Genomic DNA, 23,332 nt, shown 5'->3' with positions numbered 1-23,332 from the left:
AATGGCATGACATTAAACTCGTAGAGCCCATCTGGTGTTGAAAACGCTGTTTTCTCTTTATCGTCCTCATGCATAGATATCTGCCAGTAGCCGGAACGCAGATCGATGCTGGAGAAGTACTCGGCACCCAACAGGGAATCCAAGGCATCGTCTATCAGCGGCGTAGGGTATACATCCTTGCGAGTGATCTTGTTAAGTGCTAGGTAGTCGACACAAAATCGAACAGAGCCGTCTTTTTTTTTCGAACCAGAACAACGGGCGAAGACCAAGGGCTAGCAGAGGGGCGTATTATGTTCCTTTGGAGCATGTCGGTGACATTCTCGTCAATGACTTTCCTCTCGGCTAACGATACGCGATATGGTCTACGGCGCACGATGGAAGTACCATCGGTCTCTACCCGATGCGTCGTAATCGAAGTCTTTCCCAACGACGCTGAATGCACGTCAAACGAAGCTTCATGTTTTTGGAGCAAAGCAAGCAATTGTTGTGACTGCGAAGGTGTCAGGTTGGAACTGATGGCAGCTGCAAGAGCTGAAGGAGATGCGGCCGGTCCGGTACAAGGAACTTCAGAGGAAGCTGGTTTAACGGAAACAACAAATATATACTCTGATTCAGCGGCGCAAGCCAATGTAGTGACTTTAGGGATGAGAATCTTTTCGGATGTCGGGTTTGTAGCGTAGAGAAGTGCAGAGCCATGATCAAACCGAACCAGCCCTGATGCAAAGGCTATCCCTCTTGCAAGACAGCGTGCAGGTGGTAATACGAGCACGTCGCCGCAGTCAATGACGTCAGACGTGATGGTAACGATGCTCTGATGGCGAGGAGGTAGCGCGGTATCTTCTGCAGCAAGCAAGTGAAGTGGTGCGTCATCTGGATGAAATGAATAGGTCGTGTCGGTCATGTGAAGAACGCGTTGCCCGCAGCAGATGGAGGCGGAGGGCATAGAAAAAAAATCCCACCCCAATATGAGCTGCTGGGCACACGAACTTAGCACTGCAAATTGTACGTGATGCAGAAGTCCATCGATGGAAATACGAGCGGTGCACATGGCGATAGGTCGATTGGCGGCCCCTTGAGCAGCGAGTAGCGTATGTCCATCATATGGGGTCGTAACTTTCCGAAGTCGCGAACACAATCCACGGTGAATAACTGAAACACTAGCACCAGTGTCTATCAAAGCTTCTACTTGTACACCTTCTACTACAACCAATATCGTATTGCACGGACGCGATGGAGGAATTTCTGTCCTGTCGTTCGATGCAGCTTTTCCTCCAAAAGCTGCATAATTCAGTTTTCCGGACGACGCTCGGCGAATTGAGAAGCAGGTCGAAGTTGGGACGTTGAGCGGCGAAGGGGTGACGGCGAGCGGCGTCTCGCAGGACGGTACGTCTGAGCCGTCTCGGATGCTACAGTAGGCGATGGAGAGCGGCCGCGCGGTGGACGCTCCCTAGATGTTGGAAAGTAGCTCCGGGCGAAAAGTCATCCCGTTCGTAGACGTCATATCCGCGACGCTCGTCTTGCTGGCGCTTGCGGCAAAAGCGTGCTATGTGGCTACGATAGCCGCAGTAGTAGCAGATGGGACGAGGAGACGCCACTGCGATTTTGGTAGGTGCGCTGGTAGTCATGGAAGCGATGTGGGCCGGTGTTGGTTTTGGAGGCATCGGTGGAACGATGACTGGAGTAACTGCGGCTACTTGTGCGTACGTTGGTGGGGCCCTAGGGGTTAGAGGGTCCGTGTACGCTGCACCAGCCATGGACGCCAATTCCTCCTTGACAAAGTCTCGCAGATTGGTAGCCGAGGCATGAGAAGGCATAGGCCCTGGTGGCTAAGCCAAGATACTCTAGCTCTTCTCGAATTATTGCGCGAATCATTGCTCGTAACGTAGGGTCGTCGGCGGTAGTGTTTGCAGTGGTGTCTCGCTGCCACCGTACTGATTCGAGTTCGTCAAGGCGCTGGCAAGTAGCGACGATATCAGCGACGGTATAGTGGGGTTCTTGAAGGCTAAAGCATTGAAAGCAATAGCTCTGATGCCATTGAGGGTGTGGCGAACCCTGTCTGATTCGGTCATGGCCGTGTTCACGCGTCGACAAAGAGCAAGCACATCCTCGATGTGCAACGTATAAGATTCGCCGAGTTGTTGCTTGCGAGTGTCGAGCGTCTTTTTTGCGAGGGCGGAACGAACAGCCGGTGTGCCGAAGTTATGGCGGAGCTGCTGTTTGAAAGCGCCCCAGTTCGTGAAATCAACCTCATGGTTGAAAAACCAAGTCTTCGCTACTCCTGTCAGAGAAAAGGCGATGTGACGTAGTTTCGACGCATCGTCCCAATAACGGTTAGCGGAACTCACTCGGTCGTAGTCGTCCAGCCAATCCTCGACGTCTTCACGGCGAAGTCCAGCAAACAGATGGGGATCACGCTGCTGCCCACTGACAACTCAATACGGAGAGGCTGGGGTAGCCGAGGCCGAGATGGTGGAAGTAGGAGTGCCTGCTGGCTTGTCCTGCGACACGCTGGCGGACAGCTGGCACAATCGGCGACCCGATGGAAACTCCAGGAGGTTGAGCGGGGAGTCAGAGGACGGAGGACCGAGGAGCACACTCCACCACTTGTGACACAGCAGTTATCACGACGTTTATTCCGCGTCAAAGATGCGGCGAACCGACCACGCCCACAGCACGGATCACACTCCAGAGCCAGCCCCTCAAGCGATGATGAAGAACCCCATATGAACCCCACATGATGATGATAGTGTACAGATGACAAAGAATAGCTTATAAATTCCCAGACTATACTGATTAAAAAAAAGAATATTACAATTAAACTGTACATTTGTTTCGACGCACTATAGCGTATGCATGCATCCATGTTATTTCTTCCGCATGCATTTGCTTTTGTGGTGCTGCCTTGGTTGAGTTTCTGAATTTCTCATCTTGGGCTCAAATAGATCGCGCCGTTTATTCAAAATTTACTGACGACAGACTGCTGGCTTTTTGGCCGCAAGCGCAGCATACAGCGGCCGAAAAGCTTCCCGCGCTTCTCCGCCTGTTGTTGTTGTTCCTGCCTCCCTGGTTGCGCACGTTCTTTTTTTCTTTGCCCTCCTAGCTCCATACTGCGGTTACCCGGCCACGCTACTCGGCCTTGGGCTCGGTACTCCCTTCTTGCCCGCATTCTTCCCCGTCTCTGGACTATTTTCCTTTACTTTTTTTCCCCTTAGTCCCAGTCGCGCCAGACACTATATCAGCTTGTCGTTGGAAGTAGGCATGCGCGTTTACATTGCTTGTTCGTTCGCGCTCAAATTTTGCAATGAGGTCGCATTCTTTCTTCTTGCATTTTTCAGAGTGTTTAATTAGTATTTCTGCATGCCACGGTTCATGCGAAAAAGACACCTCCTACCCAGTCGAACCGAACCAGCTGCGAATGAACCAGTTTAAAAGCAATTCAAAGCGCTTTACCAATGCGGAGAAACAAAAAATGCCGCCTTTTAGCGAAACGTGAGTTGAAACCAAGCAGCAACACGAGCAAACTCATTAAAAAAGAATTAAAAAAAAAAAGTCCAGAGTTGCAATCTGGTGCTTCTGCAGTGTGCATAAGCTGTGGCAGCATGCAACATGCTTGTTATTATTGCAGTTATGTTCTTTGTGCAATACATTTTATGCTGTCTAACAACAACAACAACAAAAATACGTGAAGCCAAAGTTCAGTCGGCAACTAAAGCTGATGCATTGCCGGCTTGTTGCACCGAGGAGCGTTTGGCGCCCTCGGCGTTCAGTCGTGCTCTGACGGAGGCACAGCCCGTGCGGCCGGCCGCCCGCCGATGTAGCTGGAAGGAGACGTCGGGCCGACTGTTCTCGGAAGTCGGGTGGCCAGTGAAGCCGGCTGCCGACTATTTCCCTTCAATCGGCCAATCATCGGCAGTCGGCTAAGGTTGCTTCGGTAGGGACCTTTGCCCGTTTCAAAGGGGGCACTAATAACATCCACCCATCCATCCATATGTCCACATTCTTGTAGGCCACGGAGGAAGGAAACTAAGGAGAGGCCCTACCCCCTCCGCGCGCTAGGAGAAAAGTGTGGCGGAAATGACGTATAGGTTCGCATTTCTTTTGCTGCTTTTTTATTTTTTTTGCTGCATGGCCACGCCTTTTGGGCCACAATGGCGGCGTTGTTCTGATTTTTTGAGCGCGCACACGTGTTGCTCTGGTAGGTTTCGTGCCGTGGCAAAGGCGCTGTGTGGGCGGGTTTGCGTTAGTCACCGTGTCTTGTTGCGCTGTGTTACCTGCACCGTGCTCTGCCGGATGTTGCGCGAGCGCGCGCGCTCCGCGTGCGAAACCACGCGCAGCGCGGCGTGGTTTCGCGAAAGATGTAAACAAGAGAGGAGGGTGGCACAAAAGGCGGAGCATCGCCATGAGCAACGCCAACTTCCGGCTTCACTTTTGCTTCACAAAGAGTGACGTCAGGGCCTCTCCTTAGTTTCCTTCCTCCGTGTTGTAGGCCCTTCGCGTAGCGCAAGTGTGTTATTGAACTTATTGAATTTCTCAAAGTAAAATGCGTCAGAAAATTCGTAAAGTACGATCTTACACACAACCTGCAGAAATGATAGAATCGGAATTGCAATTCGAATGTGCGAGAAAACATAATTCTGTTACGTGGGGACTCAAACACAACGCCTTCCAATAGTTTCGCTGTAAAACGTCAGGATCGTCGGCATGGATGGATAGGGAAGAAGTGAAACAGAGAATTCGTTGCTGATTGCGGCCGACTGCAGCCGACAGCAGTCGTCTCGCGGATAAGACAGCGACGCACAGCTGAGCGCGTCACGTGACGCCCAAGGTCGGCGTCGTCAGTAAACAGCGGCATCGGAATTGCCCGACCTGCGGCGTTTTTCCGTCGTGAGCGTGTACCCACACCGCTGCGTGCTCCTCGAGCTCCGAGCCATTCGGTGAGCGACAGCAAGCTCTTCTCGCGCATCTGTTCGCGTGCCGCATGCCGGCCGCGTGCGACCTGTGCTTCAAGACCGCAGAGGGGGATGCCCAAACATGTCTTCACTGCGTTGCTGTCCGACGACTGCCACAAACAAGGCCTGAGCGCGCGGCTCTGATTGCTATGATTACATTGCGTGACAGCGATGCACTGTCAGTCGCACTTAACGGCAGCCAATTGCCCGCAAGGCTCAAGGGTCCCCGATTCGCTGTAGCGCAGAGGCCAGCCACTTATCGCCAGTTGCGATGCCGGGTAGCGCCCCACATCCCAGCGTGAAACCGTAGTCTACACTTCGGCGTAGAAACGCGTGTCTCTGAATGCTGTGTCAGATTGGTGCGTTTGGTACCAACGGACACGTGCGGCAAGCGGTCAGGTGAGGCGCACGTGTGGTGCGCACGCGCGCACTGTGTTAACGCTGGCCATAATGAGCGCAGTTTGTCTCCTGCTAAACTGCCGTTGATATTCCCATTGTTGCGCTCGCTATTGAACATTGTGACGCATTAAACGAGGCTCAGTATTAGTAACATCGCGAATCTTGATCAGCCAAGTTGGAGCTATTTGTTTTCTTAGCGGAAAGCTGCCGTTGTCGAGCGCACGGATCAGCCCGGCCGCGGTGATTGTCGTAATCTCTAGACATTGTCGTTATTGTTATCTTGTCGCCTCGCTTTAGAAGAGCGGCGTTTATTTATTGACAATGTAGCTTGAGCTAATTGTCGTGAAAGAAAATTGTTATTGAACTTCTGGTCCTGAGCCCTTTGGTATTCAGTCTGTTGGTGGTGGTAAATTGCAGAAGTGCTGCTCTGCTGCTTTTAAACGAGAACATTTCCATAAAGGCACTATTGGGGCAATGTTATTGCGAAGTTCAGCTGCAGTGCAATAACCGTCTTGTTTAGTGCAGTATTCATATTTCCATAAAGCACTACCGGCCATGCACTATTCTACCATGCTCTTTCAGCAGTTTGTGTTAAGTGTCATTGTAATAGCTGCAGGTACATTTAGTCTTGCACAGTATTTGTAGACTTGCACGCTGCATCCATTTACTCTAAGTCCATGCTAACCCGTTCGCACCGCATGCTTATACAAGTATGCATGTTGCAAAGGAGCAGTTTGCCATGCTTGTGGGGGCATAATTGACTGACTGCAAAAATGTTCTGCACGTAAGCAAGAAATCTTCCAACCAAAGGTGCTTAAGAATGGCAAATGCCGTAAAAATATGTGGTCGACATGTTCTCAGTGACTAGTTTTAGGATAAAACCTGAACGTCCTACCAAATTTTTCTGCCGACCATGTCAGCAATGCCTGGCTGAAGATAACACTTCCGTCAGAAACAACCAGCATTTTATTTTTCTATTAGCCTAGAATTTACATTGACCGAGCAAAAGCACTTGATCTGTGCACAGACTCCAGCAGCTAAGCTGGCTGAGAGGCGGTGAAATATCACCGATAGGAATAGCGGAGATGCGCCTTGTTTTCCAGCCAGTGCAGCCACAGCGCTGAAGAGGGCCCTGCACAGTATTTTGCAAGTTGCAGATTGTGTGGGAACTGCACCAACAAAATAGGACATGACTAGATCACACAGCTGCTGGCTAACACACATTTGGAATGATAGAAGTGTACACAAGGGGAATATTTGCACAAACGGTGAGGACTTTATCATGTGCACACGAGGAAAACAATGTGGCAAGGTAAGATGCTAGCTGTGGCACAGTACTAAGATTGTCAAATTACCTAATTATGCCTAATTAGGACCTAAATAGGCTGCACTCTTCTGCAAAGAAATTTAAACCTGTGCCATCTGGTTCAGGCTAATGTTTCTTGATGTCGTTATATCTTAAGGCGATCATTTTTTGATGACATTACACTTGGCAAATGACATTAGCTGCATTGAGTTCAGTAAGTTTGATTGCAACTCGTAATATCATCAAAGAGCTTACTTAGCAGGCATAAGTTTAACCCTTTAACTGCCAAGTGGTTTCCATGTTCTGCATAGCCCCTGCAATGTTTATTTCACATGTTGGTTCAGTGGGCATCTGATGCTACATTGAAGCTGGTGTTTGTCACCATTGTCTCCCATTTCAATATTTAGGAACTGTACATAAATTTTTTCATTTGTCAAGATGTACAGACATGCCACACTCATGACGGCCACAACTGCCCTTCCACTACTCAGTCCCTGCCATTTCTTCTTTTTTCTCTCGTGGCCTGGGTGATCATTTCATCGGTCTCTTCGGATTCATTATTTGTCAAGTATTCATAAATGAAGTTCACCTGTCAAAGTGCAGACAGACCTACCACCCTGGTTCGCCCTTGGGATGACAGGCAGGGGGTGTGTGGAAAATACGAAGCGAGTATGTGTGGCAGGGGATGGTGGGTCTCGGCAGTGACTGTGAAATGGTTACGAAAGGCCAGTAAAACAAATACGCCTATTATGTGGACTTATTCAGTTTGCATCAGAAATGTGCTTTTCATGTGCAGCTGCAACAGCTAACTTAAGAGTGAGGGTGTGCATTTAATGGCTGAATGAGTCGTGAGAATGTTGTACTCTGGTAGTGCCATTAAGCTTTAATTCCATTGAACACGTCTGTCTGCACATATGCAAATGACAATAAACTTTATGGCATTAAGTAGCTATGCAAATTTTTTGTGCCTATGTTGCACGGGCTTAAGTCAAATCCCGTGCCAAAGGCTTCATGCTGGTCAAGTTCGCATTCCATACCAATAAAGACTGGTGGGATAAACAAAGGATGAGAAAAAACACGGCATGAGTGCAGTGTCACCCATGTCGGAACATGGGCCTCACTTCCAAATTGGGTGGGTATTTTTTGTTCCTGGGCCTAAGTTGTTAGTCTGCAGCCATGTTGTCTGGCCTTCTTTACAGTTGCCAAAGTAATCACATAAGTATGCATGTATTCGACTTGTTTGAGGTCACTTGTTTTGCGACAAGCCTTGACCTAGATTGAACAGGCAAACTGATTAGCACTGGGTATTTGCCGCTCTTCAGTGAACCTGTTTCCTGCCAACTCTGGTAACGTGTGTGTGTGTGCCACTAGGTGTGTGTCCGAAGGAAAGCCCGTCAGGGGAGCCTAGCTGCAGTCTACACCTCATACGTGCTTTGCTATTCATGCTTGGATAGTAATCTTAGGTGAGTCCTGGCCGGACTTTTTCTTTTTGCTTTAATTATTCATATCAGGCAAATCGCACATTTGGTGGACGTTTTACGAGTATATCACTTGTGATATGGTCGAAGGTGTTTCTGTAGTTGAAGCACTTCATATGTGTGAAAATGACAAAGCTCAATGAAACATTCATTTGTAATGCAATCTATCTTGCTGCTGTGTATTTACGATTTTTCTGAGAATGAAATAAAAGTGTTAAAACTAAGTTTTCAGGGAAGATATAACTCGCATTTGAAAATAAATAATATGCAGATTGGGCAGGCAATTTCATGTTACAAATTTTTCTGCACTTGAGTGACTGCTGTTTCTTGGTACTATGCAACTAAATGAAGCAAATTTCAATTGGTGGCAGCTGTGGTTGTGTGTATCAAAAAGCACTTGAAGCAATTATTATTTGGAAAGGGATCATCCATGTGATTTTATTCTTAAAAGGAAAATTGCATCTCAAATGGTGTTTGCAGAAATGGCTTGAAGGGCAACACCAATGTGCAAATGGCTAATTTTATTTTTTGGTGCAATACAATCTGGATGAATACAGTCGAACCCACTTATAACGATACCGGTTTTAACGTTTATCGGTTATAACAATGTGAAGCTGCTGCACTGTCAACTTTTGTATGTTTTCCATGGTGAAATAACCCGCCTACTACAATGCTCTGATGCCGCATTATCGGTTATAACAATGAAATGTGGCTGCTTGGTGTCCAAGCCGAAAGGTAGTGAAATTCGAAATCTCTGAAAAAAAAAAAAAAAAAAGAAAATGAGAAATTTGAGCTGCTGCACTATGGCCTGCTGCTCCAACAGCTGCCATGTGCTCATTTTCCAGCCTTCTCTGCGCGCCTCTCTCCCGTTGCCCTTCTATCCCTCCGAACACGAATGGGCTGTGCCCATAGCTCGACGCTGTGCCACCCTCCGAAACACGAATGGACCGTGCGAACTGCACTGCTCCGAAATTGCTGGCATGTTGCTCACTCGCTCCTCATTCAGCGCAGTACTGCAAACAGTTTAATCGCTCGCGTTCGTCTTTGTTGAATTGCGTCGAAATCGTTCCTGGCTATGTGGTTTCTCAGGCTCATTTGGCTCGCCACTGAAACGGAAGATGGCTGATCCGCCCGCTGATCATCGGCAATGCACGACGTTGCCGATAAAAACAAAGCACACGGCTATAGATTTGGAAACTAAGTGCTTCTAACCAATGAGGCGATCTTTGCGAACGTGGTTGCATCGGATAGCAACGGTGACGGTGGCAGTGATGACGCGGTAGGGCAGGCTGCCTCAACGTTGTCAGAGGATTCAGTCCCTCTGGGGCTTCGTTGTTGCGAGGAACCTTCTGCTGCACTATGTGGAGCATCATGATGTCGGCAAGCTTCGCGTAAAGCACACAAGGCTGATGGACATAGGGTTTTCTCAGTCAAGCCAGTGAGAAGTACGTGGCGAGATGCTTGTGGCGATCTTGCCTCAGCTTTTCTTCTGGATTTCTCAAGCTGGCAGGCTGCTGCGGCATCCTTCTCGCATTCTTTAAAAGGCCTCTTTTGGGGTTACCAAAGCGATGCCTCAGCAGTGCTCACATATCGCTTGCCACCTGTGACTCCATGTTCAAGTTATTATAGCAGGGCCATTCTTTAACGCTGACAGCTGCGGCTTGTTACCCGTGATCGGAGCGACCAGGAAGTAGTTAAACGAGTGAACACAATCAGCAGGCAGATGGAGGAAGGTAGTGGGGGGGGACAGTGGCCTCCCCGTCATTGTTTTCTCACACCACCTCTGCCATCCCCCTATCTTTATGTTTTCATGCAACCCAGTTATAGCAATTATCAGTTATAACAGCGGAATTTTTATGGCACTTGAATATTGTGGTAATTGGGCTCGAATGTAGTAGTTTGGCTGCACTAAACAACAGAGGAAATTACTAACTGAAAGAAATGTAATGAAGGGAAAATGAAACATCCACTCAAACGTAGGAAATTGCTACAAAGGAAACCCATATGGATTCCTTGAAAGAAAAGCCTCGCAGTTGAAGAAAAATTCGTCCTCGTCCAGGACTCCAATCTGGGACCACCGCCTTTCCGGGGCAGCTGCTCTAATATCTGAGCTAACCAGGTGGCTAGCAGATGGCAGGATGAAGTTGAACTTATCAACAACTTGAAAAGGCAAGGATTTGGCTTAATAGTTCTGCAGAATCCCGCAGGGTAGAGAGAAGTAATAAAGGGAAAATGAGACATCCACCAATTATCACTTAATTCTTTCCACCTTACGGGCTTCTGCAGAACTATTATGCTGAAAGAAATGTAGTTTGAAAAATACTTATTTAACACTTGTGCTATCCCACCTTATTTGCAGCTTAATGGCAGTAGTTGTCAAAAATTATAGGCTGGCTAGTAACTTGGCAAGTTATAAACTGCCATGTTTCTTTCCTTGTGCCTGAACCTCCAGTGTTGTAGACAGCCAGGGAATTTTCATTAACAAGAAGGCAGGGGAAACATGGAAAAATTGGGGAATTTGAAAGTTCCAACGTGAGAGACACCCTGTGTAAATACATTAGAAAAAAAAAAAGAAAATCAATTGATATAAAGTACGAGTTAAAATACACTAATTTATTTACAGGTATTCATGTTGATCACTTCCTTCCCTTCTTCCTCCTCCTGTTCTTGTCTGTTCTGTCTTCTTCTTCTTTGCCGGAACATCACATCCTCCCGGACTTCGGTTTTCATCCCTCCTGGGATGATAGGGTATGACATTTCCCACTGTTGCTATTTCAGTTTTTCTTTCCTGTCCCAAATAGTGTAGCGATTTCAATTCTTCCAACCGAATGGTAAGCGGTTGTACTCGTACACATCGAAAGGTGTTACAAAAGCAGTGTACTGCTTGTAATCTTCTTGTAGTGGCACCTGCCAGTATCCTTTACAGAGGTCGATCCGAGAGAAAAAATTTGATCCACCAGTTTCATTGATGATCTCGTCTATTCGGGGCATGGGAAAAGGAAACAAATCAGTCTGGCCGTTTATCTGCCGGTAATCTGTGCAAAGGCGAAATGAGCCATCGTCTTTCGGTACTATGGTGATTGGTGACGCGAAAGTGGATGTTGATGGCTTTATAATACCGGCATTTAGCATTTGCTGCAGTTCGGCCTTTAGCCAGTTCTTTTTCTCGTGGGAGAGACTGTACGGCTTTTTACGCACTACTGTGACGTCACGAAGCTTAAACGGTACCTCGAAGACATCTGCTGCTGGCGGGTACGTCTCAACACAAATAAGTTTGGGAAAATTCGTCAGTATCTCATCAGCATTTTTAACTCTCCGATGTGAATTTTCAATTCCACACAAATTAGGCTTAAATGATCCGTCAATAGTCACTTCGTCTCGCCGAGAAATATTCATCTTCAATTGCTTCATATCAGGTCTAGATAAAATAAACAGGAAGTCAACACCCTGCATGACAAGGGCATCTACTTTCAGGTGATGTCCACCAAATTCAACTTCTACTTCTGCCCAGTGTAGCAACCTTCTAGTTTTTCCATCATAGCTTTCAACACTAACTATTCTTCCTTCGTACACCTCGCTCGGTTGAACAACTTCCTGATTTACCAGGCTTACGGATGCTCCAGTATCAACCAGGGAGTCCCGACTTTTTCCATTTACCATCATTTTAACAAATAAGAGATTTGACTTCAGAAGGTATACACTTTCCATCGTTTCACATTGGTCGGACTCGGTATTAAAATATTCTACCGTTTCGCCATGTGCGTCAATGCTCAGTGGTAGAGTACTATGCCTTTTGATGGGACCGTCAATCAGAAAATCACTGGACACATACTTAAGGCAAGCAAGTAAGTCATACGTGGAGGTTGGACGATGTACACAAACCTCTCTTTGCGATTCGTTAGTCATGCCTTGAATTATCAGGGGAAGGATTGCAGAGTCCGGTAGATTAGGGTCGGCAATGTAAACGCCTCCTGAAAAAATAATCCATGGCTGTCCCTTCTCTGCGTGTGAAAGCTATTGCGTCGTCCCATCTGTCAACCGGATTTCGCTCAAAAGCAGAAAGAAAACTATCTTTCCACTTGTGCCATGAATCACGGCATTGACTTGCGATTCGCATGTCCCACCATTTTCTGGCATTGCCAGATAAAAAACGGCGCATGTTACATACTTTGTCATCGAATGACGTCCAGTGGCTTTGCGCACATGCGTATTTATAAAATCTGAGCCACAAGTTGGCGGCATTGGACACCCCATTGAAACTATCGAGCTGGAACTCTTCTTGATGTGGTTTCTGTGCTCTTAGCGAGTCGCTAACTGCTTCGAAAATCAGTCACTGTTGCTCAAACTGCATGCTCTGCTGCTGAAACAGCGCTTGCAACAAGGTGTTATTCGTGTGCTCAGTCTCATTCTTGGAATCTATTCTTGAATGTCCCAGAAACATAACCTCAAACTCAGACATAGAAACATCGATTCTTACCACACCTTTCTCAATGAGGGCCGCTTCGTTCAGTTGACTCTTCTCAGTGATGATGCGAAGCAGTTCCGATGAAGTTGCTGATTTCTAAAGAAGCACTGGATCTTCGCCATCAAGCTGGTAGGTCTTCACGGTCGTCTGCCCATCTGTTCTTCTTGCCAACGTCACTTCAAGCCACATGGTCAGCTGCGCCAAATATAAAGTATGAGTTAAAATACACTCATTTATTTACAGGTATCCATCTTGATCACTTCTTCCTCCTCCTGTTCTTGTCTCTTCTGTCTTCTTCGCCGGAACATCACAATTGATAGCTTCGAGACATAGGTAAATAATATTTCGCTGGAAACCGCAGTATTGTATTTTTGTCCACTACTGTGCGATGTCGAAATACGCCCTATGTCTACACGCTGTGGTGGCTCAGTGGCTGGGCTGCTGGGCATGATTTAGCGGGTTTTGTTCTTGGCTCTAATGGCTGCATTCTAATGGAGGCTCTATGCAAAAGTTGACGGCATGTCCATCTTTTAGAGATGATTGACTACATTTATGCTGTTAGCAGTATTTCTTTTTATATATATATAATTGGGTAATATCTTATATGTTATGAGGATTATTATGATGATTATTCTATCCTTATGCCACATCCCCGTGCCAGTTATAAATCATTAAACCTTATGGGCACATCAGCAGACACATGATGCAGCAATCCCACTCCCAACCACAACGCCGAGTGATACCATGACAGAGTATATCTTGTTGCAGTCATTGCACCCCAGTTCAAACTCCGTAGCAACCCCCACTATCACTAGTGTCCTGGCTGCAATTTGTTTCATCCATCATGTGGCCGTGCTCAGGGCAGAGGTTGTAAATAGGGAGGGCAGAGGTTGTAAATAGGGCGCTATCGCTTTGATATTCTGCAGCTGCACCTCGCTAAAGGCAGCGGAGACGTGCCGGTTCATGCTGCATGCACTCATGCTAGGCTCTGGGCCCAGCCATAACAAATCTACTTTTCGTTTGAGCCTGACATCCCTCCTCTACAATTTACTCTGTCCAAGGCCCCACAGTGTGGTGACCCGAATGACTTCTCTACATTTTTGTGGGACCATGTCGACCAAGCAGCCAACACTGCCCACCGAGGGTTAAGAAGGCACCATAGACCCCACGGAAGTTGCGCCTGTCACCATCCGACTGCCGGCATTTTGGGACCAGAGCCTGGCCACCTGGTTTCTTCAGGCGGAATTCCACTTTCCCGTCACCAGCATTCACCCCCAGCTGCGCGAGTGTGACTTCGTCGTCTCCGTGCTCTCTGCAGCTGCCATACTTAACGATATCTTGTCTGGGCTGCTTTCCCCTACGCCACATGGAGATCTCAAAACCGCACTGCTACAACGCACACCGCCATCGCCACACAGTCATCTACAACAGTTGTTCTCCATAGAAGAGATCGGAGATTGTCGGCCTTTGCAACTTTTTCGGCACTTGTGTTTGTTGCTGGCACTGACCACGTCTCACATAGACAGCACACTTCTGTGCGAGTTGTTCCTGCTGCACCTGTTGAAGAATCTACAAAGGGTCCTTGCTGCGGGTAACGTCAACCTTCCTGACCTTGTTTCTTTGGTGGCTACCAACACGATGGAAGTCACTGCACCATCTGTCTCAGCTCTCACCTCCATTTAAGACCCAATTCCTATGAGCAGCCGATCAAGCAACGAAGTCATCGTCATTTGACAACCTCTGCGACTGCCTTGAGCATATTGTCTCTGTCGCAGAACATCGGTGCTCTTTGCCTTCTCACAATTGTCGTCGGTGCACCAGCACTTCTCGCTGCACACATGCCTCCCGTGCATGTTCCCCCACTTCACCTGGAGGGTGCTGAAACCACAGCCATTTTGGAGAGGATGCGTGCCGCTGTCTGCAAAACCATTCAGCCCACTTCTAGAGACGACGAGTGGTTTGGCCCAAGGTGCAAGTCACCCGTACTACGTCTGTGACTGTGCCACATGTTAGCAGTTCTTGGTCGACATGGGTGCTGAAGTCAGTATCGTTCCAGTGTAGCACATGGATCGTAAACAGCCACCAACTTCCTATTTTCAGGCAGTAAACGGCACAAGAAATCCTGCCTACACATAGCGATTGCTCATCCGGAACTTGGGCTTACGCCGTGCTTTCTGTTGGGTATTTTTTTTGGGCAGCGTCGGCCGTGCGATCATCGGAGCTGACTTCCTGACAAGTCATGGCCTCCTGGTCGATGTCACACGACAACTACTTGGCAGCGTGACTCACATGTTAGTCGTAGGCGTAGCCTCTACTTATGTGACTCTTACCATTGTCCGACGACTTACCACGCACGACTTACCACTGTCCCTGACAGACTTTTTGCTGCACTGCTTCGAGAATTTCGGAGCCTCACTAGACCACCTTATTGGACTCAAACCTGCACAACACGATGTACACCTATGTACGATTTAAGGCTCTATACCCCTTGTGTCACCTTGGCACGTCTATTCTGAGGGATTGCACACCTACCAGTATCACATAGGCAGTTCTGAAGTGGTGTACTAGGCCTGACAGCAGCCAGCACATACCTAGTGGTCCAAGCTAGTAGACAACATGGAGATATGTGAAAGAGGTTAGATACGTACCGAAGACGGGGTGATGTTCCAAATGAATACTAATCTGATTAAGACACTCCTACACTGAGCATTGAGTGCAAGAACACCAGGTGATCATCATTAACCCAGAGCTCTCCAGTACAGTTAAATGCAGGAGACGAGGATGGTGAAAGAAGGCGCGAGACACACGAGCGCCTGTGTGTTGCCTGTCTTCTTTCACCATCGTCTTCTGGTTGTGCGCTTAAATGTTTTCTTTCATGTCTTACCAACACGCCCAAACAGCCACGCTATTGAACTACATCCCTGTATTACTTTGGCAGTCCATTGTGCGATATGTGGGTGCCAGCCATTTGTTTCATCAACATACAATGAACAAGCCAGGATTTAATTACCATTAAATACTGGCTCCAACAGTTGTGTACATCAGGGAGGCTTTTGAAGTTGATTGCACAGGCATGCCATCACTTGTAGTTTTTGAAAAAGAGATTTCACATGTGAACGAATGACAGCAGGTGCATGTGTTCATAGGTTGTTGTTGTTCCACTTGGTTTATTTTTTCTGCTTTCTTGTGGTGCCGACCAATATACTGCACTCACTGTGATATTTTAGGTGGCGCTGTGTCCTTAAAGGAGCGCTGAAGCAAGCATTTTGTGTTTTGTGTTTTCCGTTGCATTAAGTAGCTAATGACCCAGTCATCATGGCACTAAACTTCGTTTGCTTCAGCGTGCGACGTTTAATTATTTAGAGCCTTGATTATAGCAGCTAGTCCAAAATTCAGTTTCAGAGAGCAATGAGAGAACGAGTGGAGACAGCAGGTTTTTAAACATAGCTGGTCACGTGATCGCATAAAACTGTGATGTGAATCCTGGTGTGAGATCATTGTTATTAGTTCTTTTTCTCCATCTATGTACAAGTGCCATGTGATGTCTTCATTGACGTGCTCATTTCATCATCTAGTGGCGACAAGTTACTGGAGACAAAGTTTGCTACCATACTAGACGTGGCTATAGGGCCTGCAATAGACTGGCTAGTGTGCTGTGAATGTCGGCGGCTGCCGCTAGGAGTGCTGCACTGCAGGTGGGTGCCACGGCACCACTTGGTCTTCATAGCCCGCTGTGTTTCCACAGCATCAGCAAGCGGGATGCTGCACTTTTTGTTTTTATTAAGCCGTAGCAGCAGCACAGTTCAAATGTGGATAGCTGATTACTGATTAGGGTTTGTTTTGATTATAACAGGCTTCTTTAGCGCTCCACGCTTACGTGAAAAGCTTGTGTTACCTCAGCTCGGCTTCGAGCTTGGAACCTCCTGTGTTTCTATGCTGGCGAAGGAACAACTAAATTTTTAAGGCAAAAGCCTTAGATTTCCGTGTTTCAAGGTCATGCTGTGAGGTACAGAACATATCATGCTACCCAACGATGGCCAGAAGCGAACCAAAGTATGTCCAGCCGTGTATGAGAGATGATTAAAGATCAACAAATTTAATTAATGATTGATTAATGATTTGATTAAGGTGGATTCAGCTGAATTAGGGGGGATTATGGTGTATTAAGTAAGATTAAGGTGTATTAGGGTGGATGAAGGAGGATTAGGGTAGATTACAGTAGGCTTTACAAGGCGTTCACCTTCGCGTCTCTTAGGTGATAGCTAAAGACAGCTGTTTTTTATTCTAGTGATGATGACAGCGTAATTCTTTTAAAGATGAGTTTTAGATTACCTTTTTATTCTAATAAAGTAAAAGTATGCTAAGGTTATATTACTGCTCTATTAATGTTCCATGCATAACCATGCTATGTTACATGCTAACATGCTAACCATGCTATGCATAACCATAATGCATAACCCTTCAAGACCGCTGTAACCGATCATCTTTTGAAATGACTCGATCGAATTTCGCTGTTCTTTCTTTTTCTTTTTATTTGCTGTTGTTTCTGCTTGTTTATCTTATTGTTGTCCTCATAGGTTTCACTGTTTTTGATTGTTTGTAAACCATGCACCCATCCCCTCATAATGCCCATTGGGCCCAGAGAGTATGATCATAAGTAAATAAATTAGCCTGTAAAATGGACTCCTGGTGTTCCGTGTGCTATACATTTTTTGTACCTGGTAAACACATGCACTTTTCTTTTTATGCCTGATATACGTGAAGAAAAGTAGGAAATGGAGCTTTTATTTAAGCGTAACAAAGATTGTATTCAAGCGTAGCAACAGTCAAATGCAGGCACAAGACAGGACTGGATGAGGTATACTACTGACTGTCTTGCAGGCAATGGCTTTTCGAACAATACCAGTTTATCAATGAAAAGGGTGGCAAAGTTATTTATTTCAGCTTCACAATAAAAATAAGCTACTAATTCTGCTGGCAGAGATGGCACTTTCATCCACGCGATTTAATAAAGAGGTTGCTGAACGGGTGGCGACTTTCAGTAGTGTTTTGCAAGCACTGAGCTGCATATTACTTTGTGCGCTTGCTGCTTCAAAGCTACTGCATGGGGTGCACTCTTCAGGTACAGCAGCATTGTGGTGGGCACCTTCGAGGCCCTCCGATTCCGCACTCTCAATAACTGAGCACAGTTCAGAGGCAACTGACTCTGCACGTCTGTGCTGCTTTGTTGCAAGCTCTAGATCTTGCTCGCACTGGTTTCTTCTTTTTCTTTTTTCTGGCACTTAGGCACGAGGTGCTTAGGATACGCAGGAAATATCATGGGTATAGTGTTGGGTTTCAGACGGGGTTTATTGCGGGGAATCTCGTGGACAACGCCGTTCACGGGGATAGAGAATGCGCGCTCGATTAAATTGCTTTCAAAGTGTTTTTCACAAACCACAGCAGTTGGTGTCAGCCTCCTGTCCATTCTCCTGATCATTCTTGCCCATTCTGCTAGCCGCTTCGCATAAGATGGTAGACTGAACAAGGATACACGCTCTTTGTTCAAGCGGTAACCGCTTCTACACAATTGCACAAAGCAGGTCCTCTCCTGGCACTGTCTCATTAGCTTTGGCATTTTTTCACTGCCACCACATAGTTCTCCTCATGACAGGCACACGAACACAGCAGCCACGTGCTCACTCTTTGACAGCACCAAGAACAAGCACGCAACACTGTAATGACAATGAAAACGCAAACATAGAAACCAAAGCAACAGCTGCGAAACTGATGTGCGAAGCAGATGACGTGCAGTCTTCACCCACCCGTATGGCTGCTACCTCTGCCAGCCACCGTCACCGTGGGCATTCATCACAGGCGGCTCCTCCATTGAACAAAGCGGATGCACGACACACTAGCCAGTATATTCTAGGCACTATAATGAGGCCGATCAACTTTAGACATAGGCATCTTCAAACCAACCGCCTTTCCCACGTGGCAACCCTGCTGGAACAACAACCTTTCTTTCAGCAGCTGGTTATAGGCAGCGACACATGTCCATGCTAGCGTCGTCTTGGCAACAGCTGGCTTCCCTGTAAATGAAGGCCAATTTGCATATTATTTTTCTTGAATATCAGTCTAGTAAGAGCGCCATGTGTTATAATGAACCACCGGACAATAAAATGTGATCTTTTTGCGAAATTTCGGTAAGGCAAAGCAGAGCTAAGCATAAAATAAATGTTTTTCTGTGCTTGAAGTGAGGTGTGCAAATACGACTGCTCTTCAGCGGGGTCTATTTCTGCTGCGGAGGGCCATCGCAGGGAAACCTATGCATGGATATATACCCAGCCCTGAATGAGTTGGGCAGGAGCCAACGATGCAGTATGCACTCGGCATTGCGCTGTACTGATGTTTCATGTATCATCAGTGCAGCCCAGTCAACGCAGATAGTGTGGGAAATCTCAACGGGCATGACACAAGTTGTTGCAGCGACATGTCCCACTACGACTAACAACAAGGGAAGAGTGGGAGGGCAGCAATGAAGGGCTAGGTCATGGGATGCTCAAGGGCACATACAAGGAGCACGGTAGCCAACGGAAACTCGTGTCGTAGGGCTGTAATTGTTATGCCCTGCGATGTTTGCAAACCCACCTTGTTGATACTAATGCCGCGAGGTGCTCTGCATTGCAGTTTTCTTCACGCACATACTTTAAAACAAATTTTAAATATGTTTTAAAGCTACACTGGCGGTTGATATTTTCTTTGTGCTGTGTGTCTCCAATGAAATATACCTCACAAGTTATCTCGACTTAAAGATTTTGTTTTGGTACTCCTTTAAGCTGTCCTCTTGTCATCGGGCTTTTCTATTTATATTTTTTTGTTCCACAAAATTGACCTTATTTTGCCTCTTGAGTCCGAATGAGCTTGTTGTTGGTTTGCTTGTCATCTCACATGGTCATCTTCCCTAACTTTGTCTCTCGTTAGAACTCTGCAGTGCAACTGGTCTTCGCGATACCTGGCCTTGAGACGCTAGCTTTTATATTGACTTGCATACTTGTTTATCCTTCACTGGGAACCGTTTTTCACCAGCTAAAATCTATTACAAAACTATCGCATAGCGCAAGACGCACTTTCATATATAGGAAATTTCTTTAATGTTGTTGCCAATCCTATACCGAAAAAATTGTGTAATCAAATTGCATGCAGGGCACAATCATTGGTCTACATTCTGGAGTGCACCACCAGTGATTATGCTGCACTGTATGATGAGTCATGTATAAATATATGACGTACTTAACCTGCAGACAGATTTTAATGACCAGGGGTGGGACTCCTGTGCCAAATGCGCCATTGAAATCAAATCAAATCAGTTTATTATCGTCTCAAGGATGAGGGCAGGCTCAGGATAAAAGTGACATCAGTTACTTGAGCGGAACCAGAGCCTCCCTGATACATGTCATGCATTGAGGACAGACGAACAAAATTTGTTCATAGCAAGAAGGGGTTAATATTTTACAAGTCGTAACACACATAGATTCATCATGAACTGAAAATATAGATACACAGATTTCCTTACGGTTAAATTACACAGTAGAATACATGAAGACAAATTCCAATATACACTGAAAGTTTAGTTAGTGATAAGTAATATTGCGTTGATTTCTTGATAAAAGGGCTTCTCTAATAACACGTATGTCACATTCTTCAATTATTATCCTTTTTTGAATTAATTTGTTTAATAAAACAGGAACAGTGAAGCGAAGCATTTGTCGGCCAAAGTGTGTTCTGCACAATGGAATGAGCCAGTGTTGTTGGTGACGAGTAGGGTATGGGATAGCGTACGGTTCTAGTTGAAAAATATCCAAAAAAGCGCGATTGCTATTGAGCAGGGATTTTTTATATCTTATTGCTAGGTAATACTCGCAAAGCTGGTGAATTGAGATAATGTTAAACCGCTTAAATAATTCACCTGTGTGTGCATAATAGTGAACATTAGCAATGTACCTAATCGCTTTTTTTTTGTAGTTTTTATAGTCTATTAATGTTCGCTGCTTTTCGCTGCTGTTGTACTTCCCCATGCCAAAAAACAATAACTGACATGTGATAAAAACAAGCTGTTATAAAGTGTTATCTTAACGGAAACTGGAAGCAAGGAATGCAGTCGTGCAAGTATACCTACACATTTGGAAATATTAGTTATTAGCTTATTAATTTGTGGTTCTCATGACATTATACAATTAAAAAACACTCCTAAAGTTTTAACCGTCTCTACAATTTCAATCGTCGCACTACCTAAGCATAAGGCATCGCGTGTAGAAGTAAGCTGCATCCGCGAGTGAAAAATAACAGCTTTTGTTTTTGATGCGTTAATGACTAATGAATTTCGCTGACTCCATGCATATAGGCTCTCTAATGTAGTGTTGATAAGTGTAATCAATGCACCCATATCATTACCAGTGAAGAAAATGCTAGTGTCATCGGCAAAGATTTTATTTTGAGGTTTATCACTAATATTTACAATATTGTTGATGTATAAGTTAAAAAGCAGTGGCCCTAAAATGCAACCTTGTGGTGCCCCAGTGATTATCGGCTGAAGAGAAGAGCAGTAATTGTTAATTTTTACACATTGCGATTGGCATTTAAGGTATGATCTCAAGAGGGAAAGTGGGATGCCACGAATACCATACGTTTCTAGTTTTTCAATTAAAGTGTAATGACAGAGACGATCAAAGGCCCTTGAAAAATCTACAAAGATTCCAATGCAGAGTTTATCTTCAGAAGATTTTAGAATTATTTCTTTTTGGGCTAGTAAAGCAGTCTCAGTCGACCTGCCCTTCATGAAATCGTATTGTGATTTTGTTATTATGTGAAATTTGGTGCAAAAGTTTATAACTCTTCTAAAAATAATTTTTTCAAAGCCTTTTGAAAATATCGGTAATATAGAAATGGGTCGGTAGTTCGCAAGGTCATTTTTGTCCCCTTTTTTATATAGCGCAGTGACAACAGACGTTTGCATTTGTGTTGGAAAACAGCCTGTCGATAAAGACAGGTTATAAATGTGATTGAGCACAGGAGCTATAATATGAATTACATGCTTGATCGGAGATATCTGAAAACTATCTATGTCACGCGCTGGTGTTCTTTAGCATAGAGAACGTTAAGGCTATTTCTTGATCGTCGGTTGGTGCGAAAAAGATGCTGTTCGTTTCTGTAGTCTCTGCACGAGTTACCGTTGGCTGTAATTGTTGCGTTGGCTGTACAACGTTTATGAGAAAGTGGTAACATTTTTCTGCATGCTCTAGATCTTTAACAATGCGGCCATCTATTTCTATTTCCGTAATTCCTGAGCAAATAGGGGTCCTGTGAAGGAACATATTAAGCTTCCTCCAGATGTTTGCACTCCCACTGCAGGTCTGGATCGAATTGCTGACTTAAATAATTTCTTTTTTCTTTCCTAATAAACGCATTTACTTTGTTGCAGATTTCTTTAAATGTTTTAAGGTCTGACATGTCTCTAGTTCTTAAAAACCTTCTAAAAAGTCTCGTTTTCTTTTTGATCATTTTTAAACATTCATGATTTATCCATGGTTTTCGATACTTACGACATTCCTTTACAACCTTTTCTTTAAGATGCTTCAAATAAATTTGTTTAAGGATAGCCATGAATGTCGTAGGCTGAATCTGCAGTTAATGAAAGGTAGACTGTACTCCAATCTGTTTGGGAAAGACTTGTGCTAAAAGCAGCTAAGAGGCGTGATGTCTTGAACTGTTCTAGTCGGTAACTCCGTCGGTTTTTGGTAGTATTGTCTGTAATAAAATAAAGTGCTGGTGGTCGCTCATATTGTAACACAATACACCTGACTCCACGTTATCTTTGTTTATGTTGGTAATAAAAACATCAATTAAAGTTGCCGAATTTGGTGGGATGTGTGTGGGGGTATCTGTTACTATCTCGTAACTATTTGACACAACCGTAGCCACAAACTCAGTTACGAGGGGAGAAAACTTTAGTACGTTGATGTTAATGTCGCCACCATGAATTAGTCACAAGTTGTTGTTAACGTAATTGAATAATTTTTCAAGAACAGTGGTGAAATTATTTACAGATGAATCAGGTGGTCTGTATATGACAGAGTAAACGTAATTTCATGACGTTAGAGTTAAGCATTCCATGTCAGAATTAATAAAAGAAAATTCTGGTACTATATGAGAGTCTATGTCGTTCTTTACTAAAACGGCAAGGCCACCACCTTTTTAATATGTACGGTTGAGGAAGTAAGTGTTATAACTATCTTGCCTGTAAACCTGGTCTTCTAGAGTATACCAAGTCTCTGTAATCATTATGATGTCAAAAGTAAAAGAAAAGGTGTTAAGAAAAGCAGATAGTTCATCTTCCTTGTGTCGTGCTGAACGAATTTTTAAATAAAAGCAGCACAGTTTGTCACGAAAGTGACTCGCTACAAAATTATTGATGTCATGAGATGATATCGCCATGGCGAAAGAAAAGATTCATCACAACAGTGCACAGCGATTCTAAGCAATCTTTTCAATGTCACATGCTTCACGAATGTGCAGAACACGCGAGTTTCCATCTTTCCGTGCAAGAATAGGCCCATCATTCGTCTACACAAACTTCCAGTTTGCTGTTTTCTTTTTAGCTATTGCCATGCCAAGAAGTTGCTTTAAAACTGGGCATAAGTGTTCATTGATGAACACAGGCGTGTTAGAGGAGTGGCCAAGATCCTTTGTCGAAATG

The 23,332-nt window shown here is 45.3% G+C and overlaps 1 protein-coding gene across 4 annotated transcripts in view; it reads left to right on the top strand.

Moving 5' to 3' along the window:
* Nucleotides 1-4,801: 4,801 nt before the first annotated feature.
* Nucleotides 4,802-23,332, top strand: part of LOC126538486 (uncharacterized) — a 145,687-nt gene continuing 127,156 nt past the window's right edge. The window contains exons 1-2 of one of the 4 annotated variants that reach the window (XM_072288017.1): nucleotides 4,802-4,934; nucleotides 8,026-8,117. The gene's annotated coding sequence lies outside the window, so the exon portion shown is untranslated. The remainder of the gene's footprint in view (nucleotides 4,935-8,025; nucleotides 8,118-23,332) is intronic. The other 3 variants (XM_072288016.1, XM_072288019.1, XM_072288018.1) reach the window with 3 other exon arrangements.

The sequence above is a fragment of the Dermacentor andersoni genome, chromosome 4 (genome assembly GCF_023375885.2).
Source record: "Dermacentor andersoni chromosome 4, qqDerAnde1_hic_scaffold, whole genome shotgun sequence".
NCBI classification, from domain to species: domain Eukaryota; kingdom Metazoa; phylum Arthropoda; class Arachnida; order Ixodida; family Ixodidae; genus Dermacentor; species Dermacentor andersoni.
Note: the sequence above shows the minus strand (reverse complement) of the source record. Positions and strands in the feature narration are given on the sequence as shown.